Raw genomic sequence first — 6,405 nt, forward strand, 5'->3', positions numbered from 1 at the left:
ATCACCTCCCAACATCTCAAGCCTTCACCAAACGTCTTCTATCACCTCTGAATGCGAATGTCCTATACTGTCTTCTGTCTCCTCCCAACATCTCAAGCCTTCACCAAACGTCTTCTATCACCTCTAAATGCGAATGTCCTATACTGTCTTCTGTCACCTCCCAAGATCTCAAGCCTTCACCAACCGTCTCCTGTCGCCTCTGAATGCAAGTGTCCTATACTGTCATCTGTCACCTCCCAACATCTCAAGCCTTCACCAACCGTCTCCTGTCGCCTTTGAATGCAAATGTCCTAAACTGTCTTCTGTCACCTCCCAACATCTGAAGCCTTCACCAAACGTCTTCTGTCGCCTCTGAATGTAAATGACCTATACTGTCATCTGTCACCTCCCAACATCTCAAGCCTTCACCAACCGTCTCCTGTCGCCTTTGAATGCAAATGTCCTATACTGTTTTTTGTCACCTCCACACATCTTCTGCCATCACCAAACGTCTTCTGTCTCCTCTGAATGCAAATGTCCTATACTGTTTTCTGTCACCTCCACACATCTTCTGCCATCACCAAACGTATTCTGTCGCCTCTGAATGCAAATGTCCTATACTGTCTTCTGTCTCCTCCCAACATCTCAAGCCTTCACCAAACGTCTTCTATCACCTCTGAATGCAAATGTCCTAAACTGTCTTCTGTCACCTCTCAACATCTCGAGCCATCACCAAACGTCTTCTGTCGCCTCTGAATGCAAATGTCCTAAACTGTCTTCTGTCACCTCTCAACATCTCAAGCCTTCACCAAACGTCTTCTATCACCTCTGAATGCAAATGTCCTAAACTGTCTTCTGTCACCTCTCAACATCTCGAGCCATCACCAAACGTCTTCTATCGCCTCTGAATGTGAATGTCCTATACTGTCTTCTGTCACCTCCCAACATCTGAAGCCTTCAACAAACGTCTTCTGTCGCCTCTGAATGTAAATGACCTATACTGTCATCTGTCACCTCCCATCATCTCAAGCCTTCACCAACCGTCTTCTGTCTCCTCTGAATGCAAATGTCCTATACTGTCTTCTGTCTCCTCCCGACATCTCAAGCCATCACCAACCGTCTTCTGTCTCCTCTGAATGCAAATGTCCTATACTGTCTTCTGTCACCTCCCAACATCTCAAGCCTTCACCAACCGTCTTCTGTCTCCTCTGAATGTGAATGTCCTATTCTGTCTTCTGTCTCCTCCCGACATCACAAGCCTTCACCAAACGTCTTCTATCGCCTCTGAATGTGAATGTCCTATACTGTCTTCTGTCACCTCCCAACATCTCAAGCCATCACCAAACGTCTTCTGTCGCCTCTGAATGAGTATGTCCTCTACTGTCTTCTGTCTCCTCCCAACATCTCAAGCCATCACCAAACGTCTTCTGTCACCTCTGAATGAGAATGTCCCCTACTGTCTTCTGTCACCTCCCAACATCTCAAGCCTTCACCAACCGTCTTCTGTCGCCTCTGAATGTGAATGTCCTATACTGTCTTCTATCACCTCCCAACATCTCAAGCCTTCACCAAACGTCTTCTGTCACCTCTGAATGAGAATGTCCTATACTGTCTTCTGTCACCTCCCAACATCTCAAGCCTTCACCAAACGTCTTCTGTCCCCTGCTGTCTTCTAGTCACATCCGGGTCTCAAGCCTTCACCAACCGTCTCCTGTCGCCTCTGAATGCGAATGTCCTATACTGTCTTCTGTCACCTCCCAACATCTCAAACCATCACCAAACGTCTTCTGTCACACAGGAGACGTTTGGTGATGGCTGGAGATGTTGGGAGGAGACAGGAGACAGTATAGGACATTAACATTCAGAGGTGATAGAAGACGTTTGATGATGGCTTGAGATGTTGGGAGGAGACAGGAGACAGTATAGGACATTAACATTCAGAGGCGACAGAAGACGTTTGGTGATGGCTTGAGATGTTGGGAGGTGACAGAAGACAGTAGGGGACATTCACATTCAGAGGTGACAGAAGACGGTTGGTGAAGGCTTGAGATGTTGGGAGGAGACAGAAGACAGTATAGGACATTCGCATTCAGAGGTGACAGGAGACGGTTGGTGATGGCTTGAGATGTTGGGAGGTGACAGAAGACAGTAGGGGACATTCTCATTCAGAGGCGACAGAAGACGTTTGGTGATGGCTTGAGATGTTGGGAGGTGACAGAAGACAGTATAGGACATTCACATTCAGAGGCGACAGAAGACGGTTGGTGATGGCTTGAAATGTTGGGAGGAGACAGAAGACAGTACGGGACATTCTCATTCAGAGGCGACAGAAGACGGTTGGTGATGGCTTGAGATGTTGGGAGGTGACAGAAGACAGTATAGGACATTCACATTCAGAGGCGACAGAAGACGGTTGGTGATGGCTTGAAATGTTGGGAGGAGACAGAAGACAGTACGGGACATTCTCATTCAGAGGCGACAGAAGACGGTTGGTGATGGCTGGAGATGTTGGGAGGTGACAGAAGACAGTATAGGACATTCTCATTCAGAGGTGATAGAAGACGTTTAGTGAAGGCTTGAGATGTTGGGAGGTGACAGAAGACAGTATAGGACATTCTCATTCAGAGGCGACAGAAGACGGTTGGTGATGGCTTGAGATGTTGGGAGGTGATAGAAGACAGTATAGGACATTTGCATTCAGAGGAGACAGAAGATGTTTAGTGATGGCTTGAGATGTTGGGAGGTGACAGAAGACAGTAGGGGACATTCGCATTCAGAGGCGACAGAAGACGTTTGGTGAAGGCTTGAGATGTTGGGAGGTGACAGATGACAGTATAGGACATTCACATTCAGAGGCGACAGAAGACGGTTGGTGATGGCTTGAGATGTTGGGAGGAGACAGAAGACAGTACGGGACATTTTCATTCAGAGGTGACAGAAGACGGTTGGTGATGGCTTGAGATGTCGGGAGGAGACAGAAGACAGTACGGGACATTCTCATTCAGAGGTGACAGAAGACGGTTGGTGATGGCTTGAGATGTCGGGAGGAGACAGAAGACAGTACGGGACATTCTCATTCAGAGGTGACAGAAGACGTTTGGTGATGGCTTGAGATGTCGGGAGGAGACAGAAGACAGTACGGGACATTCTCATTCAGAGGTGACAGAAGACGGTTGGTGATGGCTTGAGATGTTGGGAGGTGACAGAAGACAGTATAGGACATTCGCATTCAGAGGTGACAGAAGACGTTTGGTGAAGGCTTAAGATGTTTGGGAGGTGACAGAAGACAGTAGGGGACATTCACATTCAGAGGCGACAGAAGACGTTTGGTGATGGCTTGAGATGTTGGTAGGTGACAGAAGATAGTAGGGGACATTCACATTCAGAGGCGACAGAAGACGTTTGGTGATGGCTTGAGATGTTGGTAGGAGACAGAAGACAGTATAGGACATTCGCATTCAGAGGCGACAGAAGACGTTTGGTGATGGCTTGAGATGTTGGGAGGTGACAGAAAACAGTATAGGACATTCGCATTCAGAGGCGACAGAAGACGTTTGGTGATGGCTTGAGATGTTGGGAGGTGACAGAAGACAGTAGGGGACATTCACATTCAGAGGCGACAGAAGACATTTGGTGATGGCTCGAGATGTTGGGAGGTGACAGAAGACAGTAGGGGACATTCACATTCAGAGGCGACAGAAGACATTTGGTGATGGCTCGAGATGTTGGGAGGTGACAGAAGACAGTAGGGGACATTCTCATTCAGAGGCGACAGAAGACGTTTGGTGATGGCTTGAGATGTTGGGAGGTGACAGAAGACAGTAGGGGACATTCACATTCAGAGGCGACAGAAGACGTTTGGTGTGATAGCACCCCACGTGACTCCATCCGGTTTACCCTCCATCCAATCGTGTGCTCATGAGGAAGAGTATTGGGAGGAACTGAGCACGACATCTGCAAAAGCAGAAAAGCGAAAGGACGGAGAACTGGGGTGGGTGGGTGGGCAAAGCAAACGTCTCAAGAAAGCTAACGACGCTATTTCTAATGTATGAACTAGGCCTATCAATTAGACGAGTGCATGTTTTTAACTCTCAAGTACATATTTGGAGAGGTTTTGAAAAATTAGACGAGTGCATGTTTTTAACTCTCAAGTACATATTTGGAGAGGTTTTGAAAAATATTAGCTGTGGCAGTCTACCGATATAAAGAAATTATTTGATGAAAAAATTAATTTCGAATTTTGCTAATTGGGTAATAGGGGGCGTGTTTTGAGTTTTTCTGCCAGTTGGCTGAAAAGAGTGGAAATATCAAAGTCTGTCTAATTTGTCGATTATCAAAAAATTTCCGTGGTCAACTACCAGTTTATTTTTCACCATTTACTTGTCCGACTCTCCGAAATAACATAATCTAAATTTCAGATTCGCAACCCCACGCAGTATTTGATGCATCGCGGTCAAACATTGACAATTTAACTGCTTAAAGGCTTAAAAATCAATTGTGGTCTTGCCTCCTCGAACGGGACAGCTGGGGAGCAGCCATTCTCCTCCCCTCTCGGGGCAAAAGGCTGAATGAGGCCGAACAAAAGGATTTCGCACACTCGTCGATGAAGTCACGTGGGGTGATGGCTTGAGATGTTGGGAGGTGACAGAAGACAGTATAGGACATTCACATTCAGAGGCGACAGAAGACGTTTGGTGATGGCTTGAGATGTTGGGAGGTGACAGAAGACAGTATAGGACATTAGCATTCAGAGGCGACAGAAGACGTATGGTGATGGCTCGAGATGTGTGGAGGTGACAGAAGACAGTAGGGGACATTCTCATTCAGAGGCGACAGAAGACGTATGGTGATGGCTTGAGATGTTGGGAGGAGACAGAAGACAGTAGGGGACATTCTCATTCAGAGGCGACAGAAGACGTTTGGTGAAGGCTTGAGATGTTGGGAGGTGACCGAAGACAGTATAGGACATTCTCATTCAGAGGCGACAGAAGACGGTTGGTGATGGCTTGAGATGTTGGGAGGTGACAGAAGACAGTATAGGACATTCACATTCAGAGGCGACAGAAGACGGTTGGTGATGGCTTGAGATGTTGGGAGGACACAGAAGACAGTATAGGACATTAGCATTCAGAGGCGACAGAAGACGGTTGGTGATTGCTTGAGATGTGTGGAGGTGACAGAAGACAGTATAGGACATTAGCATTCAGAGGCGACAGAAGACGTATGGTGATGGCTCGAGATGTGTGGAGGTGACAGAAGACAGTAGGGGACATTCTCATTCAGAGGCGACAGAAGACGTATGGTGATGGCTTGAGATGTTGGGAGGAGACAGAAGACAGTAGGGGACATTCTCATTCAGAGGCGACAGAAGACGTTTGGTGAAGGCTTGAGATGTTGGGAGGTGACCGAAGACAGTATAGGACATTCTCATTCAGAGGCGACAGAAGACGTTTGGTGATGGCTTGAGATGTTGGGAGGTGACCGAAGACAGTAGGGGACATTCTCATTCAGAGGCGACAGAAGACGTTTGGTGAAGGCTTGAGATGTTGGGAGGTGACAGAAGACAGTATAGGACATTCAGAGGCGACAGAAGACGTTTGGTGAAGGCTTGAGATGTTGGGAGGTGACAGAAGACAGTATAGGACATTCTCATTCAGAGGCGACAGAAGACGTTTGGTGAAGGCTTGAGATGTTGGGAGGTGACAGAAGACAGTATAGGACATTCTCATTCAGAGGCGACAGAAGACGGTTGGTGAAGGCTTGAGATGTTGGGAGGAGACAGAAGACAGTATAGGACATTCACATTCAGAGGTGACAGAAGACGTTTGGTGATGGCTTCAGATGTTGGGAGGTGACAGAAGACAGTATAGGACATTCGCATTCAGAGGTGATAGAAGACGTTTGGTGATGGCTTGAGATGTCGGGAGGAGACAGAAGACAGTATAGGACATTCACATTCAGAGGCAACAGAAGACGGTTGGTGATGGCTTGAGATGTTGGGAGGAGACAGAAGACAGTATAGGACATTCACATTCAGAGGCAACAGAAGACGGTTGGTGATGGCTTGAGATGTTGGGAGGAGACAGAAGACAGTATAGGACATTCGCATTCAGAGGAGACAGAAGATGTTTAGTGATGGCTTGAGATGTCGGGAGGAGACAGAAGACAGTAGGGGACATTCACATTCAGAGGCGACAGAAGACGTTTGGTGATGGCTTGAGATGTTGGGAGGAGACAGAAGACAGTATAGGACATTCACATTCAGAGGCAACAGAAGACGTTTGGTGATGTCCTGAGATGTTGGGAGGTGACAGAAGACAGTATAGGACATTCACATTCAGAGGCAACAGAAGACGTTTGGTGATGTCCTGAGATGTTGGGAGGTAACAGAAGACAGTAGGGGACATTCGCATTCAGAGGCGACAG

This window comes from Lineus longissimus, chromosome 18, assembly GCF_910592395.1.
Source record: "Lineus longissimus chromosome 18, tnLinLong1.2, whole genome shotgun sequence".
Lineage (NCBI taxonomy): Eukaryota > Metazoa > Nemertea > Pilidiophora > Heteronemertea > Lineidae > Lineus > Lineus longissimus.